Source organism: Monodelphis domestica, chromosome 2, assembly GCF_027887165.1.
Source record: "Monodelphis domestica isolate mMonDom1 chromosome 2, mMonDom1.pri, whole genome shotgun sequence".
Classification (NCBI taxonomy): Eukaryota; Metazoa; Chordata; class Mammalia; order Didelphimorphia; family Didelphidae; genus Monodelphis; species Monodelphis domestica.
In genome coordinates this window covers 55,044,116-55,066,308 of record NC_077228.1, presented here as the reverse complement: position 1 = coordinate 55,066,308, position 22,193 = coordinate 55,044,116, and the positions used below count along the sequence as shown (strand labels likewise).

Below are 22,193 nucleotides of genomic sequence, written 5' to 3'. Positions count from 1 at the left end.
CATCTGGGAGATGACTAATAAGCAAACCAAAATCTTTAATGCAAATAGAACTGAGTGTGAATATGTTTTACAAAATCAAAATACATATATACACACAAAAGATTTCATGAACACTTCATTTGCAAATGAACATGATAACCTAAGTGTCAGATTGCCAGTTCAGAATTTCCAGACATGAACTCTACACTTAGTGTAAGAAACTTTGCTCTGTGCATATGAAGTTGGATGCCAGTAAGGTCCTTTTGTATGATACTGGATAATCAGTGGGGTAGTTAAAGATCTGGTAATGAGCTCAATGGAGGAAAACAATAAGAAGTCAGATCTATGACTATGCCAACCACTGCTGAATGGCCACAAAAGGGTAATGCATGAGATAAAGAAAAGCTATGAAGATAAAAATGAAAGGTGCACCAAAAAATGAATGGGACTTTCAAGTCAGATAGTGGATCAATAAGCAAAGTGCTTACTATTGCCAGGCACTGAGCTGAACACTAGGCAACCAAAGAAAGGCAAAAGCTGGTTCCTACCTTCAAGGAGTTGACATTCCAATGGGGGGAGACAACAAGCACCTAACTATGCAATACAAAACATCTAAGCACAGACAGAAGGTAATCTCAGAGGGGTAGCACTATGGTGAGGAAAGGGATTTGGAAGAGGAGGAGCTAGAGGTGAGATGGGAAAATTTCAATTAATACAAATGCCCCAAGCTGGGAGACAGAGACCACTGTAGCTGCTCTGAAGAATGAGTGAAAAAGAGTAAGAAGGCAGGAAGGAGCCAGACTGTGAAAGGCTACAACTGCCAAACAGCATTTTCTATCTGATGTTGGAGGTAACAGGACACATTGCTACTTCCTGAGAGGGGGTGAGGCAAGGAGAGGTGGGAGGGTGACAAGGCAGACCTGAGTTGTCTTTAGGATGATCACTTGGGTTGCTGAGGATGAACTGGAGTGGGCAGAGACAGGGCTAGAAGACAAATTGGAAATCTACTGAAATAGTTCCAGTAAAAGGTTTGCAGGTCTGTCCCACAATCACATAGAGAACAAGGTCACATAGGAGAAATGAGGGGGGTCAAAATGACAAGATTTGACAAGAGGTAATAAGATGTGTGGTGAGAATGAGGAGTAGAGGACGACACTAAAATGGTGAGCCTGAATGAATGTAGGAAAAAGGGAGGGTTTGGGAGAAAAAATGAACTGTTTAGAACATATGTCTGAAATGGAGTTTGAAGCTGAAGTCCATTGATTTTTCTTCTCTAACACACTGTCTAACCTTATTGATGTGGACCTTGAGGTTGGCTAGGGTCATAAGAGGAGGCCAAGAGAACATCTGCCTTTCTGTGGGGTCCCAGAGGACAGATCTCAATGCAATGGGTAGAATTTGTCTAGATGAAGATTTTGGCTTGAGGAAGGGGGAAAAACAAACCTTCTTAAGAATTAGAGGTGTCCAATATAGAATGGGCTGATGTGGGAGGTAGACAGTGGGCTCTTCAAGGTCACTAAGCATCCAAGCCGGATAACCACCTTTATATTGGGGAGGGGATTCTTGTGCAGGCACAGGTTGGGCTTGGGGGCCTGAGTTTCTTTCCAGTTCTGACCTCAGAATAAGGTAGCTCTGACAAAATAATGAGGTATACAAGAACATGAATGAAGAAATATGATGGCAAGAAGCCCAGGCTAGGGAACAGAAGAGGGAGGCTGAGAGAACAGATATCAGGCAGATGAACCTGTAGGAGGTATGGAAGGCTATTTTGCACGAGGGACACAATAGTGATCAGAACTCAGCAGCAGTGAAGGGACATGTTGTTTGGGGCAGCTGGTGCACAATGGGTTAAGTCCAAGAATGTGAAGCCAACTTCAGTGATGTTGGTTTCCATGTATGCCTTCTATAATAGATAATATTGAAGGGTATATTTGCTTCTGTCTTTTGCATACAAGCCTCTTCCACACTTCTTGGGACAAAGCCCTTCTCACCTCCTGTAAGTATCTTGTGTCTGTCTCATCACCTGTAACTAGATTGCCCTTGGAGAGGAGATTAAGACCACCTTAGATGTCCTGACAAATCAGATACTCAACCTATATGACGAATGAGGGAAATAGGGGAAAGCCCAACAATTGGATTTACAAGGAATTATGAAAGAAATGGTGATCACTGATCCTGAGAAGCTTACCCTCAAGGTGAGGAGGCAGAATGGCCACACATTAGTAAAGGAGATGAAGAAAACATACCTATATCTATGTACATATGGTTTATTTACATAGCAGTAAATAAACCCTGAGGATCAAGTACAGAAAGTAGCCCTACAAAGACCATCTTCTCACAAAAGCAAGTCACACAAGAATATTACATTGCCTTGGAGATGGAATTAGCTATCATCAAGGACAGTCCATTAATTGTACAAATTAGGAAACTAGGGCCCAGAAAGGGGAAGTAACTTGTTCTAGAACACAAAGCAGGAATTAACAGAGCTGGAATTGGAAACTAGATGTTTTGGTTCTTAGTCCAAGGTTCTTTACTTGTACCATCCTTGCTACTCTTGGAGACAACTATTTCTTCAATGACTAGTATGAGGGACTTGGTGAGTGACTTCATATAGTATAGTATATACTATGCTTCAACCTAAAATGAAATGTCTATTTTCAGTTAAATTAGATAATTCTATAACTGTTTTAATACTTCTGGTGTTTAGAAATCTTTAGTTCTCTCTGGGACTTGGCATTTCCTCCTCAGGATTTCTGCCTTTGCTTTTGAAATATTTATTAACTGAGCGCACAGCTGTGTAGAAGTGCAGAAAAATGCTACATTTGTCTTAAACTTTTGGAAGAGCAACAAACAAAAAGGGATTAGAAGGCATGCTATTCATTTCCTTCATATTGAGGTGTTTAAAAAAAAACAAGTTATAGTTGATTACTTCAATCAATATCTAAAAACAAGCCAATTTGAAATATCTTGGTGTTATTTTTGTAATAGAATTTATTTCCAGGTATCTCATCCATCCCCTTCCTGCACCATATAAGGCACTACCCAATTAAAAATACACACACACACACACACACACACACACACACACACACTCTTAGGGTCCATGTAATCCAATTGCTCTACAGTTATGCTATGAAGTCCAGTCTGAGATCATCATCCCAAAGCCTAGGGTATGCAATCCTTGTTGCTGATTACTGGTAGGCTTTTTAATGGGAGAAGAACTGGTTAGGATTACTGACAGCAGTGCTAGCTTCCTGTTTCCACAGTTCATCTGTCCTGCTTTTAATATATTTGATAAGGGAACGTTACCAATACTATAAAAAATTGTGACTGTGTAAGAAACTTGAACTTGGGGGTAGATAATGATTTAAAATCAATATTAGGTGAGATTTAGATCAATATTTCAGGTAGCAGAAGAGTTCAGTAAGAGGAAGACTTGACTGGCTAGGCCCTCAAATGAGGAGAAAGGATAAAAAAGTAGACAAACATTTATTATTGTTCACACACTAAATACCACCATTAGTAACTATTGCAACAACTCAGACTTTCCAGATTTGCTCTGATAAATATATGTGATTAGAAAATAGATGGCAAGAAAAGAAAAGAAAAGAAAAGAAAATGAATGACAAGATGTCATGTCCATCTTAGGGTAAAAGACCAAGGAAGGTGATAAATTATGCCATAAGTATTTTAAGTTCTGAGTGAGTTTGGTTAACTAAAGCACTGTAACGATATGGGCCCCTTCCTACCATTGTTACTACAAAGTCCCCAACTAGCCTGGATGCACAAGCTGCTTGCATGATATTCAAATCTGATGTTAATCTCCATACTGGTAAAGTGGTATGTGGCCAGGGCAGGGAGGAGGGAGAATGAGAGGCTGGGAGCCCAACTCACAAGTGACTAAACATTCCTGAAGGCCAATGTTGTTGAGACACTGCTATCCTGAGCCTCATTTTCTCCACTGAAAACATCAGCACTTCTCAGTCTGCATTAGACTTGGCTGCTTTTCCAATCACATAATGTCCAGGGAAGCTGAGATACTGAGTAGTTCCTTGTGTTTACTTCCCTCAGTTACCTACAGCTGATCATTTTGCAGGATTACATAAGTGAAACCAAGGAAACGGGTCTCCTGTAAAGGTGTCTGGATTTATAAATAGTTTTATTGCTCCCTTTAAGCTTTGCAACATGCAGCTCTGCATGCAGTCAAACTACATTAACAAGACTTTGGAAGCAGAAGGCCACATATGTCTTAAGCATCTGAGATGGTTAATTCATCTCATTCTTAACTGCAGTTTAATGAGGTGTTGGCCATACAGGATTTTATTCCTTTTTAAAAATGAAAATCATTAAGTATATCTTTTGGATAAGGCCATCTATTTAAATTTAATTCAATTCGACCTTACATGTATGTGTGACATACTATCCCGTAAACATATTATGGTAAAGAAAGGTCTACAATTGTATTTAGGAGATTATTTTGAAATAATTTTGGAACTGAAATCACTGATTCTTATTGGACAAAATTATCCTTCAAAACTATCTGACAGTTCACAAAAATTAATTTATCCTGACTAAAGCATTCTGAAAGAGGAAAACATTAGAAAAGATGGGCAAGATGGTTTATAACCAAACTGGAGAGGATGCCTAATAAAAACTGAACACTTATTTGCCCCAGTTGCTCAGTTAAGAAAGTACAACTGGGTTTTTGAGGCAGGGTCATGTATTTGAGTAGACAGAAGTAGGAACTGACAACTACAGAAATCATTTTGGCTTATGGATTTACACATAAGCACTGGAAGATGGAGAAGGAGGCCAGTAGTCACGGACTCTGCACCACTGTGGATATCTTGAGAAATTTCCATTCAAAGAACCCTATATGTATGAACAAAGAACCCTACAAACCCAAGAACTTGACATGATTTTAAAATCCAAGGGAATCAGACTGATTGTAACCACTTATGTTAAGACTATGCAGTTATTGTGTGTGTTATAAAAAAGTAACTTTTTTTTTGACAGGACAATTGTTCATCTGCTCTCAGTTAGATGCTAGCTAACACACTTATAAAACTGATCCATGATAAAAACAAAAACAAAATCAGATCCTCATGCTCTAGTTCTTTGGAAAAAAAACTATTGAAAAACCTGACTAAATTTAAAAAATAGTGAACTTGTCCCCTTTATATGAGCTAGTAAGTTTTTATTTCACATTTGATTTATTGTTGAGGTCATGGATGCTGGGATGATGAATAGTAAATGATGACACTTGGGAAGTACAACTCTATTAATTCAACTAAATAAACACTTACTGATCACCTAATTAGGTGCAAGAAGCTACAAAGGATGCAAAATGAGTATGGACATGCATGCCATTTTCCCATACAGGAGAGGTGGACAGATACAACAAAAGATATCCTGAGCAGGGCACAAGGGACTAGAGAAATATAGAAGAAGGAGAGATTATTTCTAGATAGGGATGATTAGAGAGAACTTCGTAAAAGGGACACTTTTGACCTGGGCTTTGGAAAATGGGTAGTATTTCTGTTGTAACAGAATTTTAGCTCTTCATTTTTGTCCCTAACCCAGACCCAGAACACAGGAGATACTTAATAAATGTTTGAATTGAACTGAATGCGACAGTCAAGAATGGAGAGGTAGGGAAAGGGAGATTTGGGGGTGGAAGGAATAATCTGAACAAAGACAAAAAATCAAGTATGTGCAGAGCTTGTTTGGGGGATGAACAATAACTCAAACTAACTTGTGAAGGGTTAATATGAAGGATCAGTAGAATACTACAGACAGAGAGGCATGCTGGAGTTGTGAATGTCAGGTTAAGGTGTCTGACTATTAAAAAGGTAATGGGAAATATTAAAAAGTTTTTGGCATGGGAAGTGACATGCTCAGACCTGTGTTTTAGAAATATTATTTTGGAATTAGTGTTTAGGATAGACTGGAATGGGAAAAAGTAGACACAGGGCAGTCTGTTTCCTCTAAGAGAACAGAACAGAGGAGAGAAGAGACAGAAATAGGGATAATAGCTGGAATGAAAAGCATGGTATGGATCTGTGATATCTTACAAAGAAGCGCAGACTTTTAGGCCAAGCTCTACCACAAAGAAAAATCCAAGAGACAGATGAACAATGGGCAGAGATGGGCAAATGTCACATCCCAATACCCCATTCAACTGTGAACATAAATGTTGGTAGAGCCAAAACTCATTCCTGGTCATCTTGAGGAATGTAACACATACGTTATCTGAGAACAACTTGGAAACCAAATTCCCACAGATTCTGGGTTGTGGCTATGACAGATAAACCATCAAGTATGTCATTTTTGTTTCTGAACTCCAGAGAATTTCTCACGCTCCTCAATGAGGCAGTCACCAAGAGGCGTCAGTGACCCAGCAAAAAAGGCACTTTTCAGAGAAACTCCGGTCAGTTACATCAAGTAGATGTTACCATGCGGAGTTCTTTCTGAAGTTCCTGGATATGTTCGGTCATGTTCAATTAAATAAACATTTATGACTTTCATTAAAGATAACGGATACCTGCAGCTTCTGCAGTTTTGTTGAATTAGGGTCGAAGACTGGAAGAACTTTCCTTTTGACTCTGACATGCTTTCTAATGGATCTAGCATGAAATATTGTATATTACAGTTATGTGTGCTTGAGTCTTCTTCCCCTGTTAGACTGGAAGTTTGATGATGGCCAGGACTCTCTCTTATCTACACTTCATATCTCCAGGCCTAGCTTCTAGCATAACATCCACAGAGTCAGTACTTAGAAGTGCTCATTGAATAAATGAATGACCCGCCATAATAATAACAATTAACAATAAGAGCTAGCATTTGTATAACAGCTTGATTATCACCAATTTATAGAAAAGGAAATTGAAGCAGAGACAAAGGGACTTGTCCAAGGTCACACAGCTAGTAAGTAGCAGAGCCACATTTGAACTCAAGCCTTCCCGACTCTGGGTCAGCACTCTAACTGCTCAACTCCTCCTTGTTCTATACAATGAAGCAGTATAAGCAGAAGGTACACTTGGCTGACAAGAAAATCATTGCCGGGGTGGTCATCAGGACTGTGACTGTTCTGTGAAATGAGAGGGACTAAAGGGAGGATCCCATCATTCCAGGGCTCTCCCCTGCCCAGTGTGGCTCAGAAACTGCTGCAACGTCCAGCCCGAGAGGGCTGCCAGGACCAGAAACTTGCCCAACTCCTCTCACAACGTTGGTGGCACATTCCGTTCCTGCACTAGAGCTCCTGATCTGAGTGGGAGGAGGCTCATGGCACCATCTTGGCATCATCATGTCCATCCATCCTATAGAAAGGATTCACTGCCAAATCTGGTCATGTCTCCTCCAACCTCTCTAGCATGGTCCCCTTCTCTTACTCACCCTCCTTCAGAACTTCATCATCTCTCACTTCAACTACTGCAAGGGCCTCCTAATTAGTCCTCTTGCTCCCCTCTGAGCCCTCTAGCACAAAGCGGCCAGCAAGGTCATCATAAAGGCGGGCCTCATCGTGTCAGTGCCCAACTCAGGAACTTCCTGTGGCTCCCTAAGTATACACAAAGGCGAATAAAACCTCTCTGGTCTGGTCTGGGAAACCCTAGCCTCCCTTTCCTTCCTCTCCCACAATGCTCCACTTCATGTGCTCTGGGGTCCGGCCAATGGGCTGCAATGTTCTTCTTTGTGCCTGCACCAGCTCCCACTCCTGGAATGCTTTCCCTCTCCGCTTCTGCTCGTGAAGCCCTCAACTCCTTCAAGACACAACGCATCATTGCCTTTCCTTGGTCCTCCCCCTGCCTCGGGGCCTTCCAAGCCCTCTGCTAAGTTGACCACATACAGACTATACACACACAGACATTCAGAACACGCCTGTGTACACACAGATGGTATTGCAATGAATGTGTGTGTGGTTTGCACATGTGTATGCACAAATTATCTTGAACATACCTACATACACGGTGTGGTTTGCAATGTGTATAGTTCCATACATATGTGCATATATGACTCCATACACATGTGGTTTTGCATACTCATATGTATGAGGTTTTACACACATACATATGCATGTGGTTCTGCAATGGGATTTATATGGTTTGGCACATGTCTACAGGTGGTTTTGTATGTATGTGTGTATGTTTTGTAGATGTGTGTACATATGTGTGGTCTCTCCCTCCTTGGGGACAGGGATTATTTTTCTTTTGTCTTTGTATCCCTCTCACTAGCAGTGTGCTAAGCACCTATCTTTCCATGACTCCATGCTGCTTCCATACAGAGAGAATCTGAATTAAAAGATGGAAGCATTCATGCTTTCCAATGATAGAATACAATTATCTATATCACCTGAGGGAAGGAATCCCAATAAATGCTCAGTGGATACGGCACTGGGCCTGGAGTCAGGAAGATCTGGGTTCAAATTTGGCCCCAGATACTCACTAGCTATGTGACCCTGGGCAAGTCACTTAACCTCTATTTGCCTTAATCCACTGGAAAAGGAAATAGCAGACTGCGCCAGTCTTTGCCAAGAAAAACCCATGGATGGTATTGACATGCTGTGGTCCATAGGGTCATGAAAAATTGGAAATGACTGAACAACAACAAAAATGCTCTTGCAAAATACTTTGGAAAGAATGTTGCTCTAAAAAGGTAAATTATATTAATGTGATTAAGAATAACCATTTTATTTGCCATAACTTAAAATCTCTTACTGGCTTTTGACTGGGATGAATCCAAGGGCTACAGTGTATTCTCTGACATTATTATTTGGCTTAAATAATATTAAAAATTTTCATGTGAAAAAAGGGAGAGATGCCTTCATTGATTGGGTCCAGTAAAGCTCTGCTCCCTTAAAATGCTAATTGTGTTTGCCAATCTATATAAAATTAGCTCATCTTATAAAAACATTAATAATCTAGGGGGGCAGCTGCTGGGTAGCTCAGTGGATTGAGAGCCAGGCCTAGAGATAGTAGGTCATAGGTTAAAATCTGGCTTCAGATACTTGCCTAGCTACGTGACCCTGAGCAAGTCACTTAGCCCCATTGCTTAGTCCTAACCCCTCTTCTGCTTTGGAACCAATATATAGTTTCGATTCTAAGGTGGAAGCTAAGGGTTTAAAAAGGTTTTTACAAGCTAATCTGAGAAACCAACTCAAGCTTTAATTTCCTGATTCTGACATAGTACTGCAATGATCCATACATCTGAAGAACCAAGCTGTGCCTCCTTATAGTCAGAGAGGTGGAGAGCCTCAGGAATGGTGCCCTTTAGTCTCTAGACAAACCCTTTGACCCCTTTAGTAAGAGACTATCAAGCTGAGTACAGACTGAGATTTCATTGTGATGTTGCACCATCTTCCTCTCTCCACCCTAAATCTCCTAACTAGAGTTTTAAGGCATGGTGAGTGGGTAGATTCAGAGAAATGACAGAGACAAGGAAGAGATAGAAATTCCTGGTTAGTTCTCTAAAACCTGAAAAGAAAAACTTGAACTTAAGGGTTAGTGTATGGGCCATGCCCAACATGCAATATCTGGGCCTACAGGGTCAGGCCATATCTTGAGTACTTTGTTCAGTTCTGAGCATCACATTTAAAAACTGGTTAACATCCAGAAGACAACCAGAATAGTGAAGGACCTTGAGTAGAAGTTGACCTTGAGTAGAAGTTGCAGAGACACATTTAGACTTGATGTCACAAAAATCTTTGTAGAAGTAGGAGTGACAATAATTGCTAACATTCACATAGCACTTAAAGAACTGCATTTATCATTTTGTCTATTTTGAGCTATTCCAAAGTAGAAGGTGCTCCTCTCCCTGGAGGTCCTGCTTCTGTCAGAGTCTGGATGATCACTGCTGTGATCTAGTTTAAAAGCATGTTGCAGTGATGGTACAGTGGCAATTCCCTTTGGAGGATGAATTGGACTAGGTGGCTGCTGAGAGTCCTTCAAACTAAAAATCTTTGAAACACTGACAGATCAATAGTCAGGAATGAATTGGCTTTAAGGTCCTTGTCTTAGACATGGCAATTTGAGATCTCATCTTTATACACAGTGAGGCAGAGATACAAGCTGACTCTTGTAACATTCTATACTACAGGTGTGGTGTATCAAAAGACCAATAGATCTAGAATTAGAAAACCCGAGTCCAAAGCCCAGTACCACCACTTACCTTAAAAAAAAAAAAAACCCCTTGTGACCTTGGGAAAGGTATTTTTACCTCCCTGGCTTCTAGTTTAACTGTACAATGAACTCCATGATCCAGGTCAGGGCTCTCCAAGTTGGTGACCTTGGTCTCCTAACCAAGAAAGCCATGGAGGCATCCCAAGGGATGTGGGAACAGCCCATAATGATGGGGGAGACCCCTTTCTGTGACAGTCAGTCATAGTGCCTGTCTCTCCAACAAAGCCCCACTACACTGGCTCACCAGATATCTCCAATATTTTTTATCTCTCTGCTATATGATTGCTCAACCTTATCCCCTCTGAGTTGGGTGCCAGCCCCTTAGAGGACTCATGACATATTTGCACCCTGGGCATCTGCAGCAATAGCTCTAAGGCTTCACTGGGAAAATCTCTCTCCCTGAACATCTGGGGTTGTGGCAGGTGACTCTCAGAAGGAAGTTCTGTTCTGGGCCAGTGATGACTAGAGAGTGAGAGTATTCCTTTCTCCCCCACCCTCAAACTACTTTTCATTTTAAGCTGCACAAGACAAGCAGGTCTAGATTAATGAGTTTATAAAGCCTCTGATGAGGTTTTTAAAAATGAATTAATTAAAAAAGCTTTACCTTCTGTCTTAAAATCAATACTAAGGATAATATAGGTAAAACCCAGTGAACTTGCTTATCAACTTTGGCGGGGGGGAGGGGGAGAAGAGGGAAAGGAGACAATAAGAATCATGTAACCATGGAAAAAAGATTTTTAAAAAATCAATACTAAGACTGGTCCAAGGCAGAAGAACTGTAATGGATGGCCACTGGGATTAAGTGACTTGCCCAGGGTCACATAGCTAGGAAGTGTCTGGGCCATATTTGAACCCAGGACTTCCTGTCTGGAGGCCTGGATCCACTGAGCTACCTAGCTGCCCCCACTGATCAGTTTTGACAAAAGATAATATACAATTCCTGAGTATTTCTACAACCCATCAAATGTGACCAAGACTTACATTGAAGAAGATATGAAACACTCTAGAGGAAGTTGCTACACTAGAAATTTTTATTTCTTTTTTATTTTATTTCTTTTTAATTTTATTTATTTTTAATGACATTTTCCAGAGCCTCCTGAGCTCCATGACTTCCAGCTACAGACTCATAAGCTAGTCTAGTGCACTCGGCAGATTAATATTCTGCTACATTGGAAATGACGAGAATTTTATTTATTCTTAATGACATCTTCCAGAGCCTCCTGAGCGCCACAATTTTTACCAGAGCAGAAAGGTTGATTAATACATAGTTATGAAGAGGGGGTGCAATGAATCACTATCACAAAGATAACACATAACAGTTCCAAAGAGGAAAACAATGCAAATATATGAGCTTCTACTTGTCCTCAGGAAATGCTACCTACTGCTGAGGAAATGTGTTCAGCTATTCCTGTGTCTTTTATCAACAAGAAAACCTCCTACAATCAGTTGTTTAAAAGTGAATATTTCTCACAGATTCCTTCACATGTTTTTATTATGTTTTATAAAAATTAGAACTCTGTGACCCTTTCCAAGTAAAATGCCTGAATCTACTATAAGAGCTGATGATAAAGTGTTTGGCAAGTAACTAAATAAGTCATTTTGCTGGAAAAGACTGGAGGATGAAACTTGGACAAGGCTTCTTCTCAGATATATGTAGAGCCCTGGTCTATGGTTTCTTTCCAAAAGTTTATCATAACACAAAATGAAAGCCTGAATTTATCCAGCTTGTTCCACAGTCCATGGTGCCTTGTGACTTTCATACTATGAGCTCATCTATTAGCACCAATCAGACTATTACCTAGGTACAAAAAACTACAACACTCTCAAACTGGGCATTATAAACCCAAAGCAACTGTAAACTGCAATGACTGCTTACATTTAAAGTTAATAGGCATTATGTAATCTTAACATATTTGTGAACCTGCTAAATGTAAGCTCTTTTATCTGGAACCAACTCTCAAGTCTAAGGGGCCAGCACTAGAGACCTTGATGATACAGCATTTTAAGCAGGGGCTGAAGTCTAGTCTTGGATCTGATACTCTGTTCTTTCAAAGATTTTTCACATCAGAAAAACAGTGTAATGGTTTTGAAGTTTATCTTGAATTTTATCACCTTTGATGTTAAAAAAAAATCAAGTTCTAACTGGTTGGTACTATTTCTACTAGTTAAGATTTAAAACACTTGGCACAAATATCTTCACATATGTCAAAAACACGTTAAAATACGCCCTAATCAATTCATGATTTGCACCCTATCCTTTCATTCACAGCTCCTCCCTGCCTCACCCTCCCCAATAAACTCCAGTAGCTCCCTATTACCTCTCAATACAAATCCTGCCCTTCTAGTTTTCTAACAGCTTACACCCCCCTATAATTCTCTTCTGATTGATACCAGCCTCCTGGTTGTTCTATAAATACCACACTCCATCTCTTAGGCTTTGGGCATTTTCTCTGGTTGTCTCCCATGACTGGAATATTTTCCCTCTTAATCTCTACCTACTAGCCTCCTTAACTAAAATCTCATCCTACCAGAAGCCTTTCTAAACCCTTAACTATATTCCTTTCTCTCTGTTAATTATTTGCTATTTATCTTATAAATAGCTTTTAAAAATATATTTGTTTGCTTGTTGTCTCCCTCATTAGTTTGTGAGATCCGCACGAGCAAGGGTGGCCTTTTGCCTCTTTTTGCATTTCTAGAACTTGGTTCAGTGTGGGGTGCTAGTAGTTGCCGCTTCTTTTTTTCCACCCCACCATACCTTTTGTCTTGGAAACGATATTAACCATGGATTCCAAGGCAGAAGAGCAGTAAGGGATAGGCAATTGGGATTAAGTGACTTGTCCAGGGTTCACATATCTGAGGTCAAATTTGAACCCAGGACCTCTCATATGTAGGCCTAGTTCTCTATCCCCTGAACCACTTTGCTGCCCCTAGTAGGTTTTTATTCTGTTTACTTATCTCTAGATAAATTTCATCAAAGATGCTCAAACACAGAAGACCAAAATCATCTAGCCAAGGCATCTATCAGGCATAGAGTAAAATATAGAACCAGAAAATTTGGGAGTTGGATGATACCTTAGCAGCCATTTAGTTCAGCTGATACTCCAAAGTAATCTCTATTATAACAATCTCAAGTGGCCCTTCAGTCTGCTTGAAAATATCCAAATGATGGAGGTTTCTTTCTGAAGCAGTTCATTTTATTTTTGGACAGCTCTAATTGTTAGGAAGCTTTTCCTGACATCAAACCTAAATTTATTTCTTCCACCTACTGTTACTGGTTTTGCCCTCTCAGAGAAAAAAGAATAAATTTAATTTGTTCCCTCTTTCTCATGGTAGACTTTTAAATATTTGAAGATATCCATCATATTTTTCCCACATCTTTTCTTTCCCAGGCTAAATATTCCCAGGTTCTTCAACTGATCCTCATATGACAGACTCAAGCCACTTAGTCATTCTGGTTGAGTTTCTCTGGATGCCCCACAGGGCTATCGATGCATTTCTTAAACTGTTGCACCATAATGGAACACAATAATTCCAGATGTTGTGTAAACATGGCAGAAGACAGTGAAATCCTCACCTCCTTATTCCCGTGAGCTATTCCTCTCTTAATGAAACATAAGATTATATAATTTTTTTGGCTGCTGCATACAACGCACTTGACTCATAATGAGCTTATAGACTGCCAGAATCCCTAGATCTTTTTTTTCCCCAAAAATGAAGCAAAAAAAAAAAGCCAAACAAAACCCCTCCAGAACTTCCATCTAGCCATTTCTCACTGTAAACCTCAAATTTCCAACATTTATAAGTCTAAGGAAATAATAAATAAGATATTTAATAGATAAAAATGAACCAACGACAATTGCCCCTCTCCAGAAATCCAATTATCAATCTATTACTTGCCACTTCTGTGAGAAGAAGGGCCACAAAATGATGGAATGTAGAACCTTTCTTAAGATGTTTGGAAGGAATACACAGTTTAATAATAGTTTTAGAAATAATAACTATAGAAATTATGATAATGGTTATAGAAACCAGAATTCTAGAAATTATAATAATGACTATGGAAATAACTATAATGAATATAGAAATAAGAACTTTAGAAACCAGAATTATAGAAATAGGAATTGGGAAATTAATGACAATGCTCAAATTGAAGAAAATTTTAATGATAATACTCAACAATATATGAGAAATGGCGCTCGTCCAAAAATTACTTGAGGTACTAATGACCCTCAGAGAGGTGCCCCCCTTCAGGAGGGTGCCCAGGGAACTTCCCAGTATAATAAAGATGATTCTTCTTAGATTGTATTGATTTTGTTGATATTAATTAACCTTTTTCAGTTTTTTTTCTCCTCTCCAAATAGTAGGAAAGAATGAATAAAGAACTTAAGACTATGATTAGAAAATTATGCACTGAGACCCATTTAAAATGGCCTGAAATTCTCCCTCTGGCCCTATTTTATCTTAGAAGCAGGCCTAGAGGAGACTTACATATTTCACCATTTGAGATGCTTTTTGGACATCCGCCTATACAGGCTAAGCCTTTCTCCCCGGCTTATACATCGCTATTAGGGGGAGATATTACTATTGCTTCCTATATACAGGAGTTACAGCACAAACTACGTGAACTTCATGAATCCGGAGCTGCAGTACAAGCTGGACCGTTAGACTTTTCTCTGCATGACCTGAACCCAGGAGATAAAGTTTATATCAAGAATTTCAAGCGAACTGGAGCAACTGAACCTTCATGGGAAGGACCATTCCAAATATTATTAACTACTCCAACATCTATAAAGATTGGAGAAAGAGACTCTTGGATTCACTGCTCACATGTGAAGAAAGCATCTTCTGCTGAGACTGATTAACTCTATCTTATCATATGAATTGTGACTCTATCTTATCATAAGAATTGGAGATAATAATCCATAGACAAATGGATGCTGGTTTTTTTCTCTCAAGAATATATTGAATTACTGATTTTTTTTCTTATTTTTTCTTATTTCTTTTCTTTTATTTTTTTATCAGAATAATTGATTTTTTTCTCATGTTTTGTACTGAAGGTACACATAATTAATATTAATATTTTTTTCCCTGCAGTAATACAAGTTAATATATATACTCTTGCTATAATATCAATATATGCCTAAAAGCTTTAAACTATGGGAACCTGCCATTTATTGATAAAATATTATAGGACTGTGATTAATGTTTGTGTCTGATTCCAGGAAAAGGGATAAAAACAAGGAGCACAGACTAAACCTGAATAGTGCCAATAGAGCACACAAGAAATATTAAAGTGAGACTCGAGGTTGCGACGCTTAACTTATGTTTAAGTCGTAGGACTTCCTTGTATCTACACTCTTTTCGAAATACTCAAACAAGTACAAAGCTTGACTATCATGCTGGCTCCCTATATCCCTGAGGAAAAAATCAGACAAGGGAATGACATTTCCCCATCAAAATAGAATTCTAATTCTTTCCTTCTTATATTATGGCAACTTCCTGTAGTCTTGGCTACAAATGGCTAAGTGAAATATTACTGCATTCTGTCCTACATACTTGTGGGATAGAAATTACTTTAAATTGGACCTATACAAGGTCTATTTTGAATTTTTCTTATGTTTTTGATTATTTTTCTATTCTTTTGATAATTGTCACATACACCCCCATAACTGAACATTGCATTCTGAGCTAAACTTGATATTTTTTTTTAAATACTTACTTCAGGGGGGATTGTATTTTAATTAAAATCTAAGAATTTTTGAATTTTTTTTGTTTGAGATTTTATTTTTATAAAAATCCAAGACTTTTGTTTAAGATTTTACTGTTATAAAAAATTTCAAAGATTTTGATTTTGTTCGAGAAAAGATCTTCAAGAAAGAAGCTTGAAACTTTTATATCCAGAGAATGAACTGTTGCAGAAAGATGCCAAAAACCTACACTTCATCAAGAAGATCAAGAATGAACTTTGGATGTGATTGATTGGACTGAACTTTTGATTGAACATTTATTGTAACATTTATGCCAAAAGGGACTGCCCCTAATTTGGCTTTCTGTCAATGCGCCTAGCAAACATTGGTTTTGCTTTCTTTTCTTTTCTATTTCCTCTCTCACTATTCTAATTTCTCCTAGAAAATTGAATATTGTGTATATCTTTAGTTAGAAGTGAATTTAGAACTACAAAATGATTATGTTAAATGATCAATGGGGAGACTAGTCTCCCAATGATCATCAGGGGGGATTGTAAACCTCAAATTTCCTTAGACTTATAAATGTTGGAAATTTCACCATTGGGATATTTCATACTTGGAAAATTTCTTACTGATAGTCTATTGGAATGGGAACCCCATTGGCATGGGAGGTTCTTTCTCTTCCCTTCTTAAGATTACTTTAGGACAGAAACCCTTTGCTGAACAATGGAAAGGACTTTGACCTATGCTTAAGCATAGAACAGGAATTTCTTTGAGTCTTGATTGATTTTAGAATTGATACAATGGAAATACTTGGAATAAATCTCCACCCTATTCAGTCCTAATAGGATTGAGTAAGGGCTGCAGCCTAGATCAAAATTTAATTATTCCAATCTCTACTCTACTCAAGTTAACAGGATTTAGAAAGGGCTGTAGCAAAGGAGTAAAGATTTAATCATTTGAAAATATGACCTTCAACAGACATGTGCAAAAGCCAGAAACCTCTGGGCGGTCCTGGGTTAAGCTAGAGCCTCCATTGGCAGGGAAATTGATGAACAGTGATTGGTAGATGTGAGGACTGAGGGGAGGCAACTTGGAGGGTTTCCTTAAAGATAGGGGGTCTGAAGAGAGGAGAGGGTTGAGGTTTTGGTCGGTGTGGTTCCTGGGCTCTGAGAAGGCTTGCTCTGAAGGAAGCTGAAGGTGGGGGCCTCTGAGACTGTTTCTCCATTTTGGACACGTGAGTAATAGGGACTGATCTCTTTTCTTTGCCCCAGCTATCTAAGGGCTTGGGCCTTTTGGCCCAGCCTAAACAGAAGGGGTATTTAAGCCCTATTCCCTTCTCTCCCTTTTTCTCTCTCTCTATCTCTAATTCCTTTCTTACTCCTATTGTAATTAAACTCCAAAAAAGGCTGACGGCTGACTTGAGTTTTTCATTTAGGAATTACATAGCTGAATCCTTGGCGACCTTAAATTAATATATATCAGTCTTTTAAAGTGATTCCCTTGTTACATCACCAACTCAGTACCTGCAAATTGATCTTCCTGAACCCTAGTGTAAGACTTTACATGTATCTCTACTCAATTTCATTATTTTTTTACATTAATAGATCAATACTGCAGCTTGTCAAGAACTTTTTGGATCTTGACTCCAAAGTGTTCACTATCATTCCCAGCTCTGTTATCTATACATTTGGTGAGTATGCAATGTATGCCTATATATGTTAATGATAAAAATGGTGAATAGCAGAGTCAAGCACAGATCCCTGAGATACCTCAACAGAAACAATGTCAAGATTACATTAAACCAGTAACTACTCCTGTTACATTTTTAAATATTATCTTCTTTTTCATTAACTACTCTAAGCCTAGCCATTTAGGCAGTTCAAAACCATCTACCTATATTATTGCCCAAACCACAATCTCTAAGAAGAATATGAAATGGTTTATCAAATGCTTTGCTAAAAACTTGGGCAAACAAACTATCTACGATAGAAGCCTTAGACTGGCCATTTTAATGATCCTGTCAAAAAAGGGGGAAGTGTCAGTCTGGCATGATGAATCTTTAAAGTCAAGCTGCCTGCTTATATTCACTGCTTCCTCTGCTAAATGTTCACTCATGATCACTTTAATGATCTATTCTAGAATTTTCTAAGAATTAAAGTAAAACTCACTGGTAAATAATTTGTATACTTTCTCTTCTCTTTTATTGAAAATCAAGATATTTATCCTTCAACACTGTGGTATCTCTCACATTTTCCACAATCTCTCAACACTGTCAGTACAGTCTCAGAGGTGCCAAGGCCCTGTACTAAATATTAGGGATACAAATACAAGTCAGCAAGGCATTTCCTGCCTACAAGGAATTCACAGTCTAATGGAGGAAGACAACACATATAGGAGCTAGAAAGTGGAGAAGGAAAGTGTGCACAACTGGCAGCACAAATGGAAAATGAATGCCCTGGGTCTGGCTAATACAAGGAAAAGGCAGAGTGCTATCCAAGCCAGGGACTTAAAAGTTCTCATTGGCTAGAACTGAGGAGGATGACCAGAGCACAGATGCTAGCAACCCAGGATGTAGTCCATCTGGGTCAGGTGACTTGAGCCATCAAAGGTAACTAGGTGTTCTTATCCTGTCTCCTTACCTTAGGGATCAAAGCTTTGTAACCATTTTAATCCTGCTATTTCCAGTGCAAATGCCATATTTCTTGGCAGTGAAAACAGAAGTAAACTAAAGAGTAAGCTTGAATTAAATTCCTTCAAACTAGCAAAGTACCTGGAACAAAGCAGGAACTTAATAAATGCCTGCCAACTGATTCGCTGACTGATCCTGCAGTATAACTCAACTCTTCCTGGAAACCGTGTGCTTCTATAGTCAGTCAATAAATAGTTCTGTTCTCATTACTGAAGCTGAGACCTAGCTCTACTTTTCCACAAACCTATATAGGCTTCTGTCTTTCCCTTTTGACTCACCAGGATCTTTGCGGGCATAATAATGTAACTAAGGTTTAGTAGGAAGAGAAAAGGTCAGTGAGGAATCTTAGATGCTCATATATAGCATTCTAAAATAGTTTATAGTAGTATAAAACATAACTCCATTCCCTATTAATAACTGAAATCCAGACCATCACAATTCAAGTGAAACCATATACTTGATGGGAGGAAAATGTTCATATTTGTTTTTTTAATTCAATCATAAGTTGATATCTGACAATCTTCCTTTGTTGGACTCTGAATCCCTGACAGAAAAAAGGTCTGTGATTTTTAGTTTATGATGTACACATGTCCCCTAGTTTCCTATGCAGACATGAATTTTTGTAATTTTCTAATATTATTCAATAAGGCCCCTATTCACATTTTATTTAATATTTAAGCTACAATGCACAAAGGGATAGATGAAAATCCATATAAAGAAAAAAGAGTGGCTAAATTGAGTAAGGTCTATGGGAAAGGAGATTAAGAATGAAACACTGTCTTTAAAAGCTGAACCTGATTTATAATGGGTTTGTTTTTCTTGCCCTCTCAATAGGTAAGGGAGAGGGAGAGAATTTGGAACTGAAAATAAAGTAATACTAAATAAAAAAATAAAACTATAAAACTGAACCTGAATATGTACTTTAGAAGAACAGTTTTACTGATTTAGAAGGCCAAGTGAGGTAAGAGCTTACACCAATTTGACTAGGAAGTGTGTGGCTCTATTATATGTAATAACAAATTTCCACATAATTTGAGTATCACTAATTTTAAGGGCAACTTATATGGGCAACAGTTAGAAGGAAAAAATCATAGGCTGAATGGCAAAAGGAAATGAAACATACTTAAAAGAAAACAATGAGTATGTCAAAGTGATGCAGTTATCTACCATCCCATTTTTTTTTCCAGTTTTATTTTCCAAAAAGAACAGAAAAGTAGGAGAATAGTATCAGGTGTTAAAAGAATAAATTAAAGAGGTGGCAAAAATATAGGGAGAGGAAGAAGCGAGAGGGATGAAAGGAAAAGAATAAGTGAAAGAATCCATACTTAAATGTATAAAGCCATTTATTAGAAAGAAAACTAGAGTTCCTGAATGTTATCAAGTCAGTCAAGAAGCACTTCATAATCTCATTATACAGGCACTTACTTGAATGCTTCCCTGTTCCTGCAGTGCCAGTGACTGAAAAGGGTCCTCATCTGATCTCTATAAAAATTTACAGTATTACATATGAGACTCCTCTGTAGGGTCAGCTTCCATTTGGCCCAAAAGTCTCAGCAAATTCCCATTATGGCAGATTACTGGGTGAAGCTGAAATGAAATATGACAGCCGGCTGGCCCCATGGAGCTTGACCTGTCTCCTGAGAAAATATGAGCTGCCCTAAGCCATGAGCCCAGTATTCCCTGTAGTAGTTAGATTTTTACTTTCTGAACACATTGTATTTAGAACCTATTTGTACCATGGAAACATACTTATTAATATTTCCAGATTCATTTGTAAAATGCAGGCAAGAATAATATAAATCATGGAATTTGAGAATGGAAAAAAAAAAGCCAAACAGTAGAACTCATCAGGACCCAAACTGTAATTATCACAGAAAAATAAAACTACAATTGAACCTCCACTCCAGAAAGTTATGGGTTCTCAGAGTACACAGCATCTGTCATAAATTTCCCTCAAAAAGTGCATAGGAAAAAATTCTGTAACCCAGCAGGAGCAGCTTCAACTCCCAAGAAATGTCTGGGATCTAAAGAAACCTCAGGGAGAATGGCAACCCAAAGAAGGATTATGAGTTTCAGTACTCAGTTCCAGCACTCCCCTGTTTTACTAAGCTCTCTGGTTTTACTGATAAATACTTTCCTGTGTTTTACTCAACTTTCCCTCTTTTAATCAGCTTTGTTGTCGCTCAATTGGGAGTATTACACCAGTAAGGATCTAAAGAGCAAGGGAAAAGCATGTAGCAAGGACTCTAAAGACCACTTGTTATGTCAGGCCATCTGCACCATGACTCATTTTAAAGGCTGTCTTCATTGCTGGGTGGCTTCTGGGTACCTGAGTGTTAGAACTGGTTGCTTCATGGAGGTACAGGAGTTCTGATGAAGTCTGAAGACAGTAGAATGGAACCCATGTTTGCTCCCGAATGGAAGCCCTTTTACTGAGGGGGTAATCCTCCTTTTGCCCCACCATCCAACCCCTCAAGGAATATACTTGGATTCCTGTGTCCTGACTGAAAAAAATAAAAACACTGTTCACAAAGCAGCCTGAATGATTCGCCACAGATTGATGTTTACTCTATTTTGGCTCTTTGCCCAGATCTAAAGATAACTTGATGCTTCACCCAATTCTCCAGATAATGCTTTCCATATTTTGCTTTATTGAGTAAAAGTATCAAAGACTTGGAGTAGAAGGAACCTTAAAGGTCACACAGGCTAACCTCTTCATGTTATATATTATGAAACTAGAAAAGAATCTGATTACTTAGCATTAGACCAGAGGAAAAACCAAGGCAAGACATAAGGAAAGGAAAGACTCAACAAGAGGGAATTCCTTGAAGATTCTAACTTTCTGAAGTTTCTCTAGGAGGAACTGAACCTCCCTAACTTCTCTGGGGTAGACGGCTGGAATTTCTGGGCTGTTGTGTAAGATGGCACTCTGCTTCAAAAAATTAAATCAACATGTTGATGAGTTAGTACAACTGAGTTCTCTGAATCAAGTGGCCTATGAGTATTGCTATGTGAGTTCAGATTCCAATTAAATACAATAAGAGAACAAACCAGGAAACCTTCAAGTGAAAAAGCCTAAATGGTGATGACCTTCCCTTTTACACATATAGGAGCTGACATTATATACATTCTTAAAGGCAATCACATAGATACCATGTTGCACTTGTGGTGTTTGGGTTAAGGCAGGCCCCCAAAACAGGGGAGTTTTCTCCCCATTAAGTTTCTCCAACAATTCTAGTTTCAGAAGCTTAACTAGACTAGAAATATATCAGTGCTAGACACACCAACTTGGAAGAACTGGCCATGTCTAGTTTTAGATACTTAGATTCTCAAAACCTACTCAGCACAGATAGGTAGGGGGGAAAATATAGATAGATAGATAGATAGATAGATAGATAGATAGATAGATAGATAGATAGATAGATAGATAGATAGATAGATAGATATAGATATAGATATATGTATATATATGAAGAAAAAGCTCTATGTGTTTCAGCAAGAATCCCAAACTAGGCAACTATTACTCAGGTTACAGACCCATCAAAACAGCTCCTGATAAGCAATTATGTCTTATTAATTAGGCACTGACTGGGGGCAGGGGGTATCTGTCCACTGCTGTAGACATCATTACTGTATGACTGAGATGACTTTTACAAGGAT

At 38.6% G+C, this 22,193-nt stretch overlaps 1 protein-coding gene and 1 long non-coding RNA gene across 3 annotated transcripts in view; one reads left to right on the top strand and one right to left on the bottom strand.

The window, feature by feature from the left end:
* ATF6 (activating transcription factor 6) overlaps nucleotides 1-22,193 on the bottom strand; it is a 229,296-nt gene that overhangs the window by 13,561 nt on the left and 193,542 nt on the right. The gene's annotated exons all lie outside the window — the stretch shown is intronic.
* On the top strand, nucleotides 1,662-21,063 carry LOC130457085 (uncharacterized). Its single transcript, XR_008916085.1, has 3 exons — nucleotides 1,662-1,975; nucleotides 17,449-17,534; nucleotides 20,705-21,063. It is a non-coding gene; the product is annotated as an uncharacterized LOC130457085 (long non-coding RNA).